The sequence below is a fragment of the Cricetulus griseus genome, chromosome 2 (assembly GCF_003668045.3).
Source record: "Cricetulus griseus strain 17A/GY chromosome 2, alternate assembly CriGri-PICRH-1.0, whole genome shotgun sequence".
Lineage (NCBI taxonomy): Eukaryota > Metazoa > Chordata > Mammalia > Rodentia > Cricetidae > Cricetulus > Cricetulus griseus.
The window spans coordinates 459,006,019-459,026,630 of NC_048595.1; the positions used below are offsets into that span (position 1 = coordinate 459,006,019).

General features: G+C 40.6%; 1 protein-coding gene across 1 annotated transcript in view; it reads left to right on the forward strand.

Moving 5' to 3' along the window:
• LOC100774912 (disks large-associated protein 1) overlaps nucleotides 1–20,612 on the forward strand; it is a 766,677-nt gene that overhangs the window by 455,833 nt on the left and 290,232 nt on the right. The window lies entirely within an intron of this gene.

A 20,612-nucleotide genomic window follows, 5' to 3' on the forward strand; every position in this document is an offset into this window, starting at 1 on the left:
CCCAGATAATGCCCTGCAGAGGTGGAGACAGAAGGAGGCAGTTGGGGGGCCTAATAGGCACAGCTGCAGAAGCCCAGGACAACAGGGGAGAGGAGGGCGAAGAGGAGACATCAGTGCAGTGAAATACAATTAGTGTCAGCATGTAAATCCCACACACGGCCTCCAAAGCAGGGTGCTCTTCCCCTTCGACTTCTGCTCCCTTTCTGCTTCTGCCTCCAGTTGACTTAAAGGAGATTCACCTGGATAAAAATATCAGCGCGGGCAGGCGGAGCTTTCTTCCCTCTCCCCTCCAGAGTTGTTTTTTCCCTAAGAAACAATGCACCACATAAAGACCCCCCATTTCAGAGCATCTGTGTTTCCCTTTCTTCCCCGCTGTCCCTCTCTCACAGTGAAAGTTTTTACTAGACCCCAAAAGCACCATGCCATTCCTTCCGAAGAACTTCGCTCGTTAAACTCGTTCTTGGGAGTATCTCTCCAGGCCTGAGCAAGGACAGGGCCCATACCCAAACTTTGGAAGAAGATACCTTGTCACAAATACATGTTAGCATTTCCCACTTAACATAGGATTGCTTAGTTTACTGTATGATGGTTCTGTGTGTAAATAAACCACCAAAAGGGGCTAGAGAGATTTCCTCAGTAGTTAAGAGCACTGGCTGCTCTTGCAGAGGACCCAGGTTCAGTTCCCGGTACCCATATAGTCGTGTGTAAATGTCTGTAACTCCCGATCCAGGAAATCTGACACCCTCTTCTGACCTCACAAGTACACACATGGTACACATACATAGATGCAGGCAAAGAACTATTAATTTTCAAGCTAAAAGGATCTTCTGACCCACTTAAAATAAGAAAAAGTGAACTCAAATAAAGGCTTAAAGGGTTACACTGTTAAATGTGGCAGAAATGGGACTAGAACCCAAGTCTGTTCACAAAATGGCCATTATGAGGCCTGAAGTTAAGGATTTAGAAAGTATTTAAGCACATAAATTTTATCCAATATTGAAAGTGAAGTACTCTTGTTGAAAAGAATAATAGCTGGCTTGAAAAGTTTGAGTAAGGATATGGGGATGTCCCAGAAATCGGGACGTTTTCTATGTGAAGGCTCTGTTACTGATGATTGTTATGTCCTGTGCTATTGTAAGTCATGGTAAGATATGAGAAATTAGAAGAATTAGACTTAAGAAGGATGCTGATCATGGTTCCAACACCAGCCATTGTTATATTAGAATTCTCCCATGTACTTGTGCAATGGTTAGTGTTCTTCCTGCATCCTCCATGAAATTCACTTTCCTTTCTTTTTATGCCTACCAAAGTCAAAATCTCAAGAGAGATGGTGTGCCATGGGAGAGAAAGGGGGAAGAAAAATGTGTATTAGCTACAGAGTTACTGTGTACTAGACACTGTGATGAAGGTCTTCAATCTTCAAGACCAAAAGAAGAAACTGGGGCTTTGAAACATTGAGGAACTTTGACCTTTGACCTGAAGATTGTCAGACTGAAATTTGGGCTTATTCCTACTTCATGCCAAAACTAAGTAGGAGAGTGAGGAAGGTGAAAGTGGGGTATTTCAAAATTCTTCAGTAACATCAGAATGAACTGTTTAAAATTCACAGTGTGGGTTTAATACGGCCACACTTCAATGGCTAGAAACCTCTATTTTCAAACTATTTGCCTTCCTTGGGCTAGTTTTTTTTAATAGTATATTTAAGAAAGCTATGAGGAAAACTAAAGTGGGGCCACCACTAACTTGCTATCACCCCACTAGAAACAATAATTACAATAGAGCTCACATGTGCTTCCCTCTCCCATCCCCACCTTGCTACCTAGAACAATGGCACCTTTTTTTTTCAGTCTTGAAACTGTCATAAAGTTAATATTTTCTTTCATACCTCGGGCAACAATTAATCCTTAACCCCATGTTTACTTGTCCTTTTAAAGATACATCGAAGTCTGCATTGCAGTTTATTTAGGTACATTTATTGAGTTTACTCTGTACAAGGCCTTCAAGCTGAAAATACAGAGATGTTTATAAAAATGTGTTTCACAGTGGGGTGATCATGTTAGTAAACAGTCAACATGGAGAACCACAGCCTCTTCCTGCCTGCCCTCTAGACTGAGGTTGGGATGCTCTTAACACAGAAAGGGAGGGGAGAACTGAGCATTCCTGAAGAGAGGGGGAGTAGGAGATGCCTCCTGAGACCTGAGTTCCAACAATTCTCTTGCTTCTAGAAGGAGAGACAAAGAATCCCACATCCTGTGGGATATTCTTCTCAGGAAACAGATTTTGCCAGCTCCCATCAGCTCCTGTGGGATAATTTTGTGTATAAACTCAGCCTAGGAACAAATTTGGAGAAAGAAAAAGAGTTGTTTTATTTTCTAGTCCTAGTACTGTAGGTGCCTGTTTCAGGCTGGATTTACAGTCATACGTAACATCACCATTGCAAGATTTAGTGAGCAAATGCCAGCCCACTCCACCAGGAACACTGGGTTTCTTTGCCCTATTTGCCACTAACTGGTGGTGTTGGCTGGAGCCATCCTTCAGATTCCAGTGCCTCCTTCATCTACTAGGGAACAAGGCACTTGGTTCTAAACAGCTGTAATGTCTCTACTCATTTTTAAATTCATAAATTGAGTATTTCAGTGTATTAATTAGAGCAATTTCCAAGACTTGGAAGGCCTGTAACTCTCAATTCATAAATGCTTGCCAAAAAGCAGATGCCTCTCAAGTGATACTCAATTCGCTCTTTGAAATTTTAAAGGCATTTCACAGAGGAAAAAAATAGAAAACGGTGTTGAATAACTTGACCAAGGGCACATAGCTATATGATGAGCCAAAACTGATTCTTTCCCCTGTGAAGTCTGAAGTCTGACGTTTTTCTGTTTACCGGGCTCAATCCTGTCATGTCTTTCATGTGTTAGAAACTATCTAGATCTCATTTGGTACCCAAAACAACTTTGGAAAAATACTGTATTTGCATTGACTGTTTTTTCAGAACTTTTTCTGGTACAAAGATGGGGTTCATAACATTATGACATTTTCATCCATTTGCCTAAAAAACTCCCATCATGTCCATCCTCTATTTCCCTCCTCTCTTCTGCCCCCACCTTCTTCCCAAGAAGTCCTCCTTGACTTTAGCTTTATAGACAGAACTGAGGCAGGGCAACCAACAGCTGACCCCAGGTCTGTCCAGTTCTGCGATGTGTTTCTGATGTAGCTGTAAATGTGTGTTGTATTTTATTATTTAGTCTCAGTCTGAAGCAAATCCATGCGTGCATTCGACCTGCATTGTGCCCATCCCAGTCAAAAAATGTCAATGTGAAATCAGGCTGCCAGTGGAAAGAAAACCAAGATCCCTAATATGATTCAAAACTAAATTAGTATTCACTAATTAATATCAAATAGTGGATTAATTCACTAATTAATGTCAATAAGTATTCAGTAAACAGTAGGGCTTCAGTATGAGAATGCCTTCTAGGGTCTTTGGAGAGTTTCACTGGGCATGAACCTAGGGCAAGCTCCCCACCAGGACTGTGTAAGAGGTAAGGGGTCTGTGTGTGTCTAGCCTGTAGCTGTCAAGGATTCCCTTGTAGTCACTGTACATTCCAATCAATACACTCAATGGGTGCTGTGTGCTCACTCACAAGCTGTTTTAGTTAATTAAAAAAAAAAAGCCTCCCCTTTTTCCCAATATTGTTATTTTTAAATGTCAAGAATCAGATGTCTGCTGTTGAGAACTATTGTACCGCTGCCAGTGACTGCCTGTATCAGGGCTTGGAGCAGGAGCATGGATTTGAAGACATTAAAACTGTTTAATTCTCAGTTGAGATGTGGCTGGCTTTTGTACATTTGGAATAGAGCATTTATGGCACATCTCAGGGTAAGTGCTAATAGTTAAGTAAACAGAATAGGCTTGGAGGAGGGTTGTTTTTCTTTTTCCTTCTTTCTTTTTTTTTAAGTAGAATTCTTGGTTGTGTTTATGCCTCTTTATATAAATGTTCTGTGGTGAGTGAGTGGCGTATTAAGCCATTCAAAAGAGAAAGACTTTCAGATTTCCAACTGTTCGCCTGAGAAGAGGGGGGGAAAATCCCTTCGAATCCTGTGTTTAGCATTCATCCTTCATCTAGCAGCAGAAACAGGAAAGGGGACGGAACCCTCTCCTCTCCCGTACAAGTAGAGAGACACACAGAGGGAGTGAGAGAGCAAGCAGACAGGGACCGAGGAAGCCGGCAATCGCTCTCAGAGATGAAGCTGTAGACAGCAAAATGATCGACCTTTTTAAGGCTGAGTGGGTTTCTTCAGTCTGTGTGCAAGTTTCCAGAAATGGAAGGACTGACCAGGTTTGGGTATAAGTCACTCTTTTATTACTTTGTGTTTGGTGAATGTGAGTAGTTGTTTTGGAAGGGATTTTTGCAAAGAGGGGTGGAGTGTGAGGACAGTTGGGCTATTTTGTTGTTTTCCTTCGTCTCTGTGAACAATGCCTAGTGTGTCGTCGGAAAGAGCTAGCAAGCTAACATATGGACAGACGGTAGGAAACAGGTGAAGACACCAGGTGCCTACAGTCACTGTGCGCAGGGGCTCCTTAAAATCCTGTTTTTCATGGTCCTGGAGTGCATGTTAAGGGTCTGGAGGATGCTAAATGGCTGGTGATTCAAATGTGATCGGTCATTTTCCTGAACAAGAATCCTTAGCACTTATTGGTCCTTTTCAGAATGTAAATTTCTGGATATTGGGTTTTCTTTTTTATTTTTTGGAGTGGTTTTTGTTTTTGTCTTGTCTGTTGTTTGCATGAGATACCACAGCAATCTTTCAAGGAGCGTCCCTCACAAATGTGAGCTCGAGGTTTTATTTTAAAGTCTAGGTACACTTATTTTTCAAATCTCTCTCAAGACTCTTCCCAGGTTTGCCCAGTGGGAGTGTGTGTGTGTGTGTGTGTGTGTGTGTGTGTGTGTGTGTGTGTGTGTGTGTGTGTGTGTGTTCCTTTTCTTTCCTCCTGTCTTAAAACAATTTAAATTGTACTAATTCAGTTTTAAGTGTTTCATATGCGTTTTATAAAACTGCCGATTCTGCTTATGACTTTGCTAACTGCAGTGTTGCCTGGCTGCCTTGTCTGAAAACCTTATCAGCCACATTTATTAATAGTTTTCTTTATTCTTAATTGGTATTGCCAAAGGCCTTAAGTACATTTTATATGTGGCTCATAAAATCCTCTATTTTTCCATCTTAGTAGAGATGCCTCTCTCACTGAGAGACAAAGATGAGGAGGCTACTCTTGTCGGATGCTAACTTTGGATGTGGAGGCCATGACTAGCCACAGAACCCTGGGAATTCTGCTGCCCTCTGTCCTCTGCTCTGACACCCTGCAATTCTCCCTGGTGTCTATATCTAACTAATAGGGAAAGAAAAGCAATTGGCAAAACACCCTGAGAAAACAGGCATCCAGACAGACTGGGCAGTAGGAGAGAGACATCAGAAGTTAACAGAAAAGGGCTCTTAGAGGAAATTTCATGACACTTAGTCAGAGACTCAGGTGTCCTGATGCCACTGTTAGTGCCATGAAAAGCACCTGGTGAGCCACAGCTTACCTCATTGAATTTCAACCCACTAATGAAAGAGGCAGCATTGGTTAAGAGAGTGTAAAAGAGAAAACCCAGCCTGGGATCACTCAGTGGCCATGGACTTGACTTCTCTTTTTCTACTCTCCCTTGAGGACCACTTAGTGGATTATAGTTAAAGATGAGAACTCAAGGTTCGCCATGTCTTCTGGAAATTCACCTTTTAAACTCCAGTCCATTTGAGATCATGGCATTATGGGATTTGACAGGGTGATTGTGAATGGCAGAATACATCAGTTCCTTGTTCTAGGGGTGTGTGTGTGTGTGTGTGTGTGTGTGTGTGTGTGTGTGTGTGTGTGTTGGGCTAGTAAGAAAAGGGTCTATGTAGCACTACCACACTGGTTTTGGTTTGCAATCGATTTATGTTTTCCTCCAATTTTTGGCTCAGTGTCTTTTAGTGCATCATTGTGAGTTAGAGTTCAGTGAAATCAGTCTTCCACTTTATTAAGCTCAGTATCATGTTTCTCATTTTGGAAGGATGTGTGGTGCCAGGGTCCAGGAATACACAGCTCAGGCAGGATTGACTCATTTGCAAATGCCATCTTATACGGGTCTGAGACACAGAAATCTCAAATCCTGTATGTTTCAAAATCATAATACCACCTAATGGATTTTATGTCATTAACAAGGGAGGATTGATGGAGGAAAAAAAATCTGCGTTTTCAGGTAGAACTAGGTTACTATGAATAGTTTGCATTAAGTTGTGTGACTGTAGTACTTCATACTATTCATCCAAAAAGTTAAACCCATGCTTTTGTCCAGAGGGAAGAAAGCACCCATAGCTTTGCTTGTAGGACTCACTGACCTGTTTCTCAAGACTGTCTTTCCTGGTCCCCACCAGCAGGCCAGGAACTGCCACATGAGTGAAAGCATAACACAGAGGGACATTGTTTCCTTCTGCGTGTGTAAGTATTCATCTGTGTTCTCAGACTAGACTCCCAGTAGGGAAGTGCTTTAATCTCTTTCAGTGAATGACTCCCAGTTATAATGATTTGCAAGTTAGTTGATTCTCCAAACACCTGAGCCCTCTCTGTTTGTAACTAAAAGACGATGACATAGGAGTGATTTGATTACTGTTAACACGATCAAAATAGGTAAAGGGGAGAGCAGTGTACAGGAAGGCTTTGTGTATTCCTTGTGTTTCTTGTGACTGATTTCTTAGTTCTGCCATTTTTAATTCTTTTGGAGATTACCCACAAGGACAGGGAAGAACTCTTTGGATACTCTGACCCTACAACTGTAAGGAAATATAGAATCTACCTTTAAAACTGCTTCTCTTTGTTTTCTAAAATTCAATTCTGTTCCATAAAATGTGTGTCTGAGCCACACACTGAGGTCTCTAAGTGAGCTCATGATGTTAGGGCACTGTTCTGCTCAGCAAATAGTTTCTAATCATTGTCCTTGATGAATCAGGGAAGCTGCACTCACTCTTCTATGAAGCATAGTGTTACTGTGTACCCAGGTGTACAGATCTACCCTCACCTCCTCCCCAGTACCTGGGCACCCACACTCCTACCTAACACCACCATGCTTTTGATGTCTTTGCTCTGATGAAATGAGATCTCTTTCATGTGGGCCACTTCACAAAAGTCATGGAAGAAGAATAGCTATGAAGTAAGGAACCCGCCCCTCCTTTTTTTCATCAATCCAAGTTAAAAAAAAAGAGTCATTTCCTTACTTTTTCAGTCTTATTAATCTAGGCATGTCCTGGCTCCAGGCTCCCCGGTGTGATGACAAGGCTGGTGTCAGTCATTTCCATTCAAAGACATATTCAACAACCATGAAAGAAAATGTCTTCTGCCCCCTGTAGGCTTTGAAACCCCACAATTTAATATATACCTTCAGGATTGTCCAATACCCTGATTTAACTGTGTAGGGGCTTAACGGTGTATTTTTATTTCCTTCTAATTCATCGTCTTCTGAATAACAGGCACTCCTTGTTGGAACGTCATCTTGTCAGCCTCCTCATTCACCATCTCTTCCCCATAGTCTGGACTCTACAGCTTCCTATTACTTTCTGTAGTGAACATCATATAAAAGGATCTTCTGGAATTATTTAGCTCTGCTTACTCTTTTCAAATGACAAAAGGAAAAACCTTGACAAGCTCTGTCATCTCAGAAGCGACCTCTCCACTGGCCGTCTTCCTGCCTGATGGCCTGTGCTCTCTATTCCCCACTGTCTCTCACACTCTGCTGAAGCCTGAAGGCTCTTTTCAGATTCCTGCTGATACAATTCCCACTCTGTTCTCTGGGGGCAATGAGGTCAAAGACACAATAGTGATCTCAGAGTTATCTGTGATGCATGTTTGTGCTTTAAAAGGCTCATAGGAGACAAAGGTACTTGTCAGCTAAATAACTATCTGCAGTTTGTAACTCTGTACTGGAAAAGTGCATACCGTATTATTTGTGTTTTATTTATTATTGTGCAATGTCTGTGTGTGAATGCAAGTTCACATGTGCCACACGTGCAGTGGAGATCAGAGGACTACTTCTAGGTGTGTGCCCTCTCCTTCCTCCGTGGTTCCAGGGGTTGAACTCAGACTGTCAGCTCACACAGCCAGTGCCTTGACCTGTCCAGCCATCTCACTACCCCATGCCAATGTCTTTAATTCTTCTTCCTCACCCCCAAAGATGGATATATTTCTCCTGTTACAGATTGATTTTTCTGCATCCTAATGGTTTTACTAGGGGTCAACTATGATCCAGAAGAGGACAAACAGAGCACAACTGGTCCACTTTTGGATATGTGATCTTTAGGTCTAACTCTTAGAGTGCAGGGCCTGAATTCTGAAGATTGCACAACTATATGCAGCACCTTCCATGTCTTGTCAGTCGGAATCATTCACCTCACTTACTCAAGATTAAAAACTATCTAAAGAGATATGTGATATAACAGGTAGACAGACAGACAGACAGACAGACTGATCTCACACACATATAATGATAGGATAATATGTATTGGGATAATGAGGGCAAATGTATTAAATCAGGGCAACTGTACAGACGCTAAGAGCACAGTACACTGGGGGCTGATGTGGATCTCTTGACGATTGCATCCAGAATTAGAGAATGGGTGGCTAACCAAAAAAAATAAATAAATAAAATAAAAAAAATAAAAAAAATAAAAAAACCTTCCTGTAAGGTTGGAAAACACCACTGCCTGGTGCAAGACAAGATGATATCTACATAGTACAGGTGATCACAGCCATACCCCGTGTAAGACTGAACTGGACCATTTTTAGTAGTCGTATATCAGTGTATATCCCTCAGTCACTGCAATTTAGAGGCAGTTTCCAAAACATTACATGCACAAGGATTGCACTGGAGGAATCTGTTAAGTGAGGATTTCAGGCATCAACCCAAGAGATTCTGAAGGCATCCATCTGGAGTGATTCCAATACAATCTATCCAAGAACCTCCCTCAAATAACTGATTCCAGACAACAGTAGGCTTAGCATCTCCTGTATTTTACTGTAGGGGGCAGTAGAGTCTAACTGATGGAAACATGGGTTTCACATGTTCAGCCAAGCTTTGATAATCTCACTGGCTTCCCACACCACTGAACTCCCTCTACCCGATGCTTCCATTTCTTAATCTGTAAAATGGGTGTGAAGATGTGACTGTGTCCGTTTCAGGTGCTAGGCAAGAAAACTGAGGATTTACAAAACCAACTAAAATAACGGTGTGGAAGATTTTCAAAGTATGCATGTTCTGCCACAAATATGCTTTGAATCTTTTCTTTGTTCCATGTATCATAGCACAACACTTTTTTCTTCTTTTATGTTTTGCCAACATAGGCATGTCTGAGTCCATGCACAAAGAAAACCTCTTCCCTACCCAGCCCCTATTTCCCCCTACTCCATGTACAATAATGGTATATCTTAACCACAACAAGGAAACTTCCTTTATGGGTTGCCAACTAAACACATAAAGTGTGTAACTATAAGTGAGAGGGCTACAAAGAGCCAGATTAGATATCCTAGCCTCAGTGGGGCAGATTTTCACACGGCTTGACATTTGCTGGTGGAACACAATTCCAGCCTGTTCAAGTGTTGGTTCACACGAGCCCTGCATTTACTTTTACAGCTTTAGTCTACCAATCCCTCACTGCCTTACTCCAGGCAACCTGGAAAATCGGCAGAATGAGTTTAATGAGCAGCAACAACTGTGGGATATGGCCATGAGGTAACTCAAACCACCCTTCCATTACATCACGTATGGGCTTAACTAGTTCTCTGGGGAGTGTCTCCTTCATGGCAACCAGATAGGTATGAGCTTCACAACAGTTGAATGGCAGGTGGAAACGAGGCCATTATCTTCCATTGCTCCTGCCCAAGGTCCTCAACTAACCTTCCCCTTCTCTGAAACTGGGTGAAACATCCTTTCAAGACTGTAGAATTCCAGAGAATAAACACTCGCTGAAGGCAGGTCCCTCTCAGGACCTTCTCCTCCACAGAGCCATCAAAAGCCCTGGCTTTTCTCATGGCCATCTGTCTGTTGGCAGTCAGCCCCAAGTCGTCCTAGCATACCTGCTTCCAATGACCACCCAAACAGTGAAAGCCAAGCCCATGGGATGCACAGGGAGTTGAATGAATTGTCTCATGACTATAAAAGCTCAAGCAAATGATCTTGCCATTTTGTTTTGTTGTTGTTATAAAAGTTAAGGTAAGTGATGATAAAGATTGTTCTGTAGTCTCACCAGGACTGTGAGGTCACAGGGCCCTACAGTCTATTCTTAGAAATCCACCTGCTTGCCATGTGTTCCAAAGGCATCCATTTAGCTGGCAAATCTTCCATCAAGGATTAGCTGTAGAGAGAGGTGTCCCCCTTTAAAATTCCATTAAGGGTTCCAAGTATTCATTAGACCTGAAGAATTCATGGGTTTTTTCGTTCTCCCCTCTCCTCTTCTCCCCTCAACTAGTAGAAGTTTAGCTGGCTTCTCTGTAACTGGGGAGTGTCAAGAAAAGTAACTGTCATTTGTTTGCAAATGAGACCCGAGCTTTCTGCAAACGACTCCCCTGCAGAATCGTCCCCCATAACACTCCTCCAGGCTTCCGGTTGATTTTAGGTAGTTTCCTGTTCTCCCACTTCTTGGAAATATTCCATAGCACGCTGAGCAGACACTTTTAGTCAAAAACTCCTATAAATAGCTGATTTTTCCCCTTCGTACTGCCTTCTCTTTGAGGCTTCCACAAAGAAGGTGAAACAAATCCACCGCACCGATGTGTGGTGCGGCTTATGAGAAATCAGATCCATAGGCCGAAAACGGTTGTGTAGGTTGTTCTTCCATATTTGACTTGTGCAGTCACTGCACAGAAAAGAAAAAAAGAAAAAAAAACATTTTATTTTGTGCCAGGTGATCTCATGAACCAAACAAGCAATAAAAAAAAAAAATGTCTCCTATGGACTTTAATGCTCTGAAAATACGTACTTGGACATTCCATGCTACTTGAAAAAAAAAATCCAAAGCCAACTGTTACTTATTAGGTTGAATTTGTAGTCCGAATAGCCAGTCCCTGTGGCTATTCCTGAGTGGGGAATTGGAAACTGATCTTATGTCTCCTCCAGTCTGCCCTTACTGATGGATCTTTGACTGACTGGCCAGCCAGGTCTCTTGTCTCCATGCCCTGACAACCATCACCATCACCAGACTTCCCAGCATAGGAATTAGGAAATCCTTGGAAAGCTCTACCTGTGTTGAGAGAGACCGTAATATCTTCCTTCACTAATTTACTAAATAAAAAAAAAAGACCTGATCAATCCCATATGTGGGGTTAATCCTACTCCCAGCTCTCCCTCCCACACACACCCCTAAGGAGAAGAGAACGGAGCCCAGCAACGTTCCCTGTTCCTGTGGCTTCATCTTCTCTCTCCCTTCTCGCTTTTTATTTTATTGCACCATCTGAGATAGAAGACTCCCCCAAAGTCATCCATTTGCAGACCAAGGTCTGGGAAGACCTCTCCATCACAGAGAGCCGTGGACCAGTAGCAACTTCAGTCTTTCTTGGCTCCTCCTGCCCCACGGGGTAACACTTCTTCCTTGGTCACATGAGAGGAACCTCCGACCACCTGGGTGATGTTCAGGAAGTCCCATCCGCCCGGTGTCTTGCTTCTTGTACTCCAGTCAGGTGCTATCTAATTTGATTGTAAACTATGACATTCATGGCACCTTCCCCCTTTTTTTCATTTTAAAAATGTTTTATAACTGAGTTAATCCAGTTGGTGCTGTGTTTATCTACATGGGTACATGTACATACGGGGCCATGCAGTGGAGCACGAGAATCCTAAAACTGGCCCCATGCTCAAAAGAGAGTGATTTGCCTTCCTCCAGCAACTGTCAACCGCCAATTGGCTCCTGAGTGAGGGGTTGGGCCTGGAGGTCACCTGCCTCATCTATACTCAAACTTCAAGCCAGAGAGCATACCAAGCATAGACACAGAGGTGTGACCATGATGTAACCCACACGTCACACAGTCCTCCATCTGATGATTCTAAAGTGCGTTCACAGATTTGCCAGCTATCGGCGCAGTTTCGGAACTTTTTATCACTCATGTTGCAGGACTACTTAGTGGTGCTCCACTCCTTCCATACCCCCCCCACACACACACTGTGCTCCCTCCTCCATCACCTAGCCATGGGCACGCATTTGCCTCTCCGCTTTCTGTCCCTGTGTTCACCTATTCTGGAAATATTTTTATTTATCTAATCTAACTATAATCAGCCGAAGCCACCACATCCCTCCCACCACGCATGCCATTCAGCCCACTCCTGCTATGAAATAAACTCTCTCAGGTCCCACATATGTGTGAGGTCAGATGACACTTTCTGTTCCTGAGCTAGTACACCTTACACGGTGTTCTCTAGTCATGTGCATGTCTGATCTCAGATGACAGGAGTCTATTCCTTCCATGGCCATTGCATGTCTACTGCATTTCCTTTATTGCTTTATATGTTGATGGACATCTGGAATATTGCGAATATTACTGTAGTAAACAGAGCTCTGAGGTTGTCTCTTCAGCACACAGGTTTGTGTGTTGAAGACTGAAAGGGTGGTACTGGTCCTGGGCAGAAACACTACTGTGGCAGTTCCACTTTTAATATTTTAAGAAAATCCCATACTTTTTGGAGTGGGGGTAGCTATCCTAATTTACATCCTCACCAAAAACGTAGTGTTCTCTTTCTCCCGACCTTTGCTGACACTTACCATGTGTTGCCTTTTTGGTGATGATAACTATTCTAACAGGTGTAAAGTGCAACCTCAGTTTAGTTTTATTTGCTTTTGTCTGGTAATTAATGCTGTAGAACATTTTAATACCTTTTGCCACTTTCATATCTTCTTTTGAAAACATTGGTCTTTTGCCTGTTTTCAAACAGGTCTGCTTCCCCTTGAGTGTTGTAGATCCTTACAAATTCTGGAAACCAACTACTTGTCAGATGGGTGTTTGCAAATACTTTTTCCCATTTTGGTGGGTTGTCTGGGCTGTTTTCTTTGAATGTTTTCTTTGCTGCTCAGAGGGCTGCCATTAGTCAGTTGCAACCACATTTCTCTCTTTTGCTTTTGGTGTCTGTTCTTCTGAGAGCGTATCACAAAGGGCATTGCCTGGATCAATGTTAGACACCTCCTTTATGTTTTCTTCAAGTCATTTCATAGTTTTGCAGCTAGGATCCTTAATCCTGTTTTGAGTTATTTTCAAAGAAATGTGTATATTTTTCTATCTGAATATTTTCCGAGGTCATTACTTTAAATATCTTTTCTGGTCCTCATTCCTAGATCCTCTGTCAAAACCAGTTGTGTACACAACTGATCTGTTGTTGCTGATCTGTTTTAGTATGTGTTTTCATGTCAGTGCTGTGCTGTTTGATGACTCATAAACCTCCAGACCTCTAAGGTTAGCTAGTGGCAAGCTCCATTCTCTGACCTTCTGACAGGCTTTATTTGTACAAGCAAGGTGTCACCACAACCCAGCTTTCATCATATCACATAAGTTGAGAACACTGAACTTTCGTTTTCACCCAAATTTTCCAAGGAAAATTTAAAATTGTCTTCGTAATTTCTTCATTGACCCGTTTGTTTATTGGGGAGTATTTATTGAATCTCCATGTATGTATACATTTTAAAGTCAGGCAATGTTGTGCCTCCATCTTTGTGCTTTTTGCTCAAGATTTCTTTGTGCATTGGGGATTTTTCTGGTCCCATACAAATTTCAATATAGCTGTATTCTATTTCTTTGAAAAGTATTATTGGTGTTTTGATAGGAGTTGTATACGATCTACAGATTGCTTTAGGCAGCAAGAGCATTAAGCAATATTTATGTGTCTGACCCATTAAACATCAGATCTTTCTATTTATTTGTGTTTCTTTTTCCAGTTTCTCTAGCCAGTGTTTTATAATTCTCAGTGGGGGGGGGGATATTTTACCTCTTTGAATAAATTTATTCCCAAATATTACTTTAGATCTTGTAAGTGGGACTGTTTCCCTAAATTTCATTTTTAAATGGTTAACTGATTGTTGCAAAAAGCACTACTAATTTATGTGTGTTGGTTGTTGTTGTTTGTCCCTGTAGCCTTACTGAATTCGTTTGTGATATCTAGCCATTTTTAGTGGACTCTCTAAGGTGTTCTACATAGGAATATCAGCTGCAAATAGGGACAATTTAACTTATTTTCTTTCCAATTTGCATGCCATCATTTCTTTCAGCTAGTAACTCTGGCCAGGAATTGTAATCCTGTGTTGAATAGAAGTGATAAAAGTGAGCACCCTGCTGTGCTCCAGATGTTAGGGACGGCTTCAAGCTCCTCTTGTTTGGTATAGTGACTGTGCTTTGTCACAGATAGTCTCTGTGGTAGCAATGTGTGGTCCTTCTTGACTAAATTTACTAGAAGATTTTATTATGAAGGGTGTTTGTTGACTTTTGTCCACTTTGCTTCTCATTTATTGAAATTATAATAGGGTTTCTGTCTAATTTTGCTAATGGGGAGGTACCACAGTCATGGATTTGCATATATTGAAGCATCTTTCTTCCTTGCATGAGGAAAGAATCACACTTTTTCATGATGAGCAATGTGCTGTTGTTTTTCATGCGATAGATGTCAAATATTCATAGCTTTATTTATTGATTGGCTGATTTGGAGACCTCATAAAAAGAGTTTGGAAACACCCCATCCTCTTCAACTGAAATGATTTTAGAAGAACTGGTCCTTCTTTCTACATTGAATATAATTAATTCAACAATGGCACCATTGGACTCTTACCTTTTAAAGTAATTACTTATGGGAGATTTTTATTAATAATTTAAGCAACTTGTAATTGGACTATACATCTTTTATTTCTTTGTAGTTCAATCGTCGTAGGTTATGTCTCCAGGAATTCATCAAATTCTTCTTGGATTATCCACATGTTATTATAAAAAAAAAAAAAAACTGTCTCAGCTACTTTTCCTGGTGTTACTACAAAATGTCCTGACAAAAACAAGTGGGAAAGGGGCTTCTTTTGCCTTGCAGTTCCGGGGTACAGTCCATCATGGTAAGAAAGTTATGGTTGCTCACATGGCTTCCACAGTCCAGGAGGAAGTAGAGAATCCTCATATTCAGTTTGCTTTCTCTTTTTTTATACAGCCACCTAACCAGAGTGTGGTGGGTCTTTCACTCTTAGTTGATCTAAGCTAAAGCGCCCCTCACAGTTGTATGCGGAGGTTTGTCTCAGAGTGATCATAGGTCCTACCAAGTTTACAATCAGTGCTTGCTATCACAATAAAAGTTGGTAATAAATGTTTACTATCACACAATCTATTCCTGGTTTCTCCAGGACTTTATCATGGGAGGAATTTTGAATTTTGTCAAATAATGTTCCCACATCTACTGAGGTAATCATATGACTTTTGTTCTTAAGTGTATTTACATGGTGTTTTATATATATATATATATATATATATATACATATATATATATATATATATATCCAGCTCTGCATCCCTAGGATGAAATCAACTTGATTGTAATGTATGATCTTGCTGTGTTCTTGAATTTAGTTCACAGGTATTTTGTTGAGAATTTTTACATCTATGCAAATTCTAGTTTCCTTTTTTGTGTTCTTTTTCTGGTTTGGGTATCCGAACAATGCTGGTTCCAAAGAGTGAGTTTGGTTCTGTTCCTTCTCTTGCTTTTTTCCTGGAACTCTTCGAGAACTGTTTGTATTGAGGTTGTCCTCAAAAGTTTGGTAGAATTCAACAGTGAAGCTGAGTGGTCCTTGGCTTCTCCTTGTGGAGGCTTTTGCTACTGTTCCAGTCTCATTGACTGTTATGAATCTGTTTAAATTGCTTGTATCCTCTGGGCTAAATTTTAGCAGAACATACAAACTTAGAAATTCATCCATTTTTTATATGTTTTCTAGCTTTTTTATGTGTAAGTTTTCCAAGTATTCCCTGATGATCTGGATTTCACTGAGGTCTGTTATAACAACTCCATTTGTCTCTAATTTTATTAATTTGTATATTCTTTTTCTTTGTGCTAGTTTAACTAAGGGTTTTCTGGTTCATTTTGTATATTCTATTTTTTTGTGATAGGTTAGCTAAGAGTTTTCTGGTTCATTTTTCAAAAGAACTCTTTTTATTGACTCAGTAGTATTATTTTATTCTATGCATCATTATTTTCTATCCATAACTTTATTATTTCTTACTATCTACTGGGTTTAGTTTCGGCATCTTCTTGGCGTTTGAGACTGTAAAGTGCATCTGTCTCTGGTGTGGGTGCTTACAGCTGTAAATTTTCCTCTTAGAACTGCCTTGACTATCTGCCAGAGGTTCTGATACATTGTGCTATTATTTTCATTTGATCCTAGGACATTTTTCATCTTCGCTCCAGTTTCTTCATTGAACCACTGTTCATTCAAATGTATACTGCTCATCCAAGTTCCTGTGTAGTTTCTCAATTTGTTTGGTTTGGGGTTTTGTTGGGTTTTTTCTTTTGTTTTGTTTGTTGTGGGGTTTTTGATTTTGTTTTTTGCTGGTGGTTTCTAGTTTTGTTCTACTGTGGTCTGGTAAGATAAAAGAAATTGCTTTAATATCTTTGTATGTGAGAAGGCTATTTTGTAGCCTTTAATCACACAGGGAGATATTTACTTTCTTATATGTATGCTGAGTGATGATTTGCAAATATGATCATTTTGGAGAAAATGATCACTAAGAGCAATGTCTATTCCTTATCTGGCAGGTGGAACATTCAGTAGGCATCTCTTGAAACCAGTTGGTCTGTGGTATAGTTTATCTCTGATATTTCTTTACAGATGTTTAGTTTGAAAGACATAATTATCAGTCCCGAGTGTCAGCAGGTCAAGACCTCTGTGAGATTTCTGCTTTCTTTAAGAAGAAAAGGAAATGAGTTGGTGTTATGAGAAGCAGTAGAGAGGCTGTGGTAGATGTGTAAACATTTGCAGACACAGAAAAATAAAAGGGCAGATATAAAAGTTTCTCACAACAATATAGAAGGTATAATAGCTTAACAATTAAAGCCTACAACTTTAAATAATTATAAAAATTAGATGATAGGAAACCCCAAGCAACTAAACTTTACAAATTAAAATAAGCAATAACATAAAATAGAGGTATTATTCCGTGCCCTTAGACCACATTTTCTTTTCACTGGGGTGATACGGTTTCTCCTCCCCCTCACCTGTCATTAGTAGCAGTCTCCATGGCTCTTTTAGTCCAGGCCCCATGTTTGCCTCCCAACAACCCAGACTTTTCTGTCTGAATTTCCAAGTAGCTTTCCCACAGGCTATTCACTAGCAGAGACTGTTCATGCTGTGATTGACACTCGCTGCTCTCATATTGCTTTTATTTCTGAAGTTTCTGGAGTGGTTATTCTTACCCTTGTTTTATTAAGAAGGAAGGAATACATTTGACATTTATGTCCTAGTCTGTTTGATTCCAAAGTCTTTTTACTCCCTGTGCCACCCAGCCGGTGCTGTTTTTTAATCATTTACTTCAGTCTTCCTACAAGATGATTTTTCTTCATGGGAATTTATTTTCTTAGTAGAAATTTTAACTATGAATTTTTAAACTAATTTATGCCTGTAGGATTCGATGTGACGCTCAGCCAGGTTTGGCAAACTGCCATTTTTTTTTTTTTTTTTTAAGCAGGGGCTGTATGAAATTCTCTTGGAAAGTCACGTGTTTAAGGTTGGGTTGCAGCAGCACAGTACTATCTAATGTAGCTGGAGATCCACGTCTCAACCCCTTACAGGAACTCACGGTTCCTGTTACTGATTTGTCTGTCCGCCTATTCATTTCAGAAAGAAACATCGTGATTGAGCCAATAAAACTGCTTGGTTGCAGTCATAACTTTTGTCTTGAAATTTCTTTTGCCCAAATCATACTTCTAGTGGTCCACTGTGCTTAACAAGATTCCATTCTGTAAACATTGGATTCACAGAAGTAAGCTGGGGATACCCAATCCCAATTCCTCTACAGATGGGTATGACTGTATACTTTGTCTTTGCTCTTACTTTTGTGGCACTTGGTTGTCATCTTTCAGATGTAGCATGGTTCAGAATTCTGCTGGACATGAACTCAGTATTTCCTACAAGGTTGGGTGAATATTTAAGGAGTTCACCAACCTTATAATACATCAAATTGCTCGGGCCTGAAGGAAACTACATTTTGTCAAGGGTCTATCTATCAATAGAATACCAGTGAACTACCCAAATAGTGAGTCCTCTAATATCCAATGTGAGGGAGAGTCTGTGCTTAATCCTTAGACTAAGCAATGATGTGGAGTAGTAAAGCCTTTGAAATGTATCAGGTCATGCTCACCAATGACCTTGAGGTCAACATACTCTTTGTGGCGCTACTTCCTATCTTGTTTGGAGTTTTCTTTGTATATGTGACTCACACTGCAAGTAATTTAGTGTTCTAGCAAACCCCTGTTTCGTACTCTTCTCTCTCTGTTTAAACTCAGGTAACGTTAATTTGATATGATGAGTACAGTCATCATATATTCTACAGCTTCCACATTCCCTCATCTCAGTATTTTACAATGAAATATTTCCACATATGAGAATGTTAATTAATTGCTTAATAGGAGTTTATAAGGAATGAAAAACACTGCTGAAGTTAAACCATGCCAACTCAATCTCACTTATGTTTCTCAAGCTGCCATCAGGTTAACAAGTAAATAGAATGTAGCATATTTCCTAGCTCCTACTAGTGGTAAAAATGCTTAATTATCCTAGTGCGTAATCTTTTTGCATTAACTAGTACTCAAGGGTATGATGAAAAAAATATTTAAAAGTTTAATAAAAATGTCATTCTGAAAAAAAATCTTTCATTCAACCAAGATTTATTCCATACCTGTTTGGCCCAAACCAAATGCCAGGGATAGGTGGCTAGGCAAAAGTAGAGACGGGACTGACTGTCTTGTCAAAGAGTGAACAGATAGATGATCTGATTGCCCAGCAGGTTAAATCAAGATTTTTTTTCTCTAATTTACAAAATGGTATTGGTATTTTTTTTCTCAAATATACAAATTTCCCACAGAGGAACAATCATCTGTATCTGAGGCGCCAAACCCAAAGCAAGTGAGTCTGTGGACACTGTCTAAGGACAATCAGTGACATCAGGAAAAGAACACAGGCAGAGAACCTGCAAGGCAGAGAAGCATGGAGGCTTGCTCCTGAGCCCATGCAGACTGCAGACACCAGAAGCCGTGTAGAAAGTCAAGCCGTGGGGCTGACCAAAACCCAGAGAAGGAGTCCAGGCCAGCAGCAGAGCACTGTTGCTGAGGGACAGCATCCTCTAACTTATACCCTAACACTGTGGTGTTCACAGATGGTGGCTCTGTGGATTCAGTGGCCACACTTGGAACCTAAATGTCACACAGGCATTACAAGAACTCAGATGGAGGTTGGCAAATAGCCCCAGAGAACAATGAGTATATTTATTATTCCACCCAAACCTCACTTTATTCTCAGATCACAGCACCTGAGTTTGTGGCCTTAGATGATTTTTCTAGCAAAGGTACCAAATACCAAGTAGTGTGGAAGTCTTCACGTTGTTAAAAATGTGTAGTGAAAGACCAGGTGAAAACATCAAGGGTAAACAATGCACATTTCTACAGTGGTTAAATTAGATGGCACCAAGGCTCATTGTAAACCAGGCTGTCTAATTTCATGTTGCCCCAAATGGTAGTCATGGGCCACGTGTGATTCTTTGAAAGCTTAGTTTTATTTAAGAAACCCGGAAGAGTTCCCTAGTCACAGCACTTGCATTTGAAGTATTCAGTAGCCACATGTAGCTGGTATTCACTGTATTGTACACAACATCTATGAAGCATTCATCAAAACAGAACATTCTAGAAGACTGTGTTGTTCTTTTTGTTTTTAACTTTTGCCATCTTGGCTTCCAGTGGATTTGAGTTTAACCGAAAAAGGTAACGTTCTATCTTGATGACTCCATGGTCAGAAGAATCTAAGCTATCTGGTAGTTTTCTCTGTACCTCTGCAGAAACAGAGAGGCCCAGGAGAGGTGAGTTGAGTCCTGATGGAATCCTGATTAAATCCTGACTCTTACTACACTTACTACACAGCACCCAACCATTCGTACCTTGATTCTTTGTTTTCCAAAAAACATACTGTGAAGCCAGGCGTTGGTGGCACACGCCTTTAATCCCAGCACTCGGGAGACAGAGGCAGGCGGATCTCTGTGAGTTCGAGACCAGCCTGGTCTACAAGAGCTAGTTCCGGGACAGACTCCAAAGCCAAGAGAAACCCTGTCTCGAAAAACCAAAAAAAAAAAAAAAAAAAAAAAAAAAAAAATCAAAAACAAAAAACATACTGTGTGGAATGGTCTTAAGGAATCAAATATTTAAAAGTACAGTTTGAGTATCCTTTATCAAAATACTAGGGACATAAAGTGTTTTAGATATCAGACTTAGATGGGTTTTGGGATATTTTGCATATGTATATGAAATGGTATTTTTTAGGGTACAATCCAAATCTAAACACAAGAT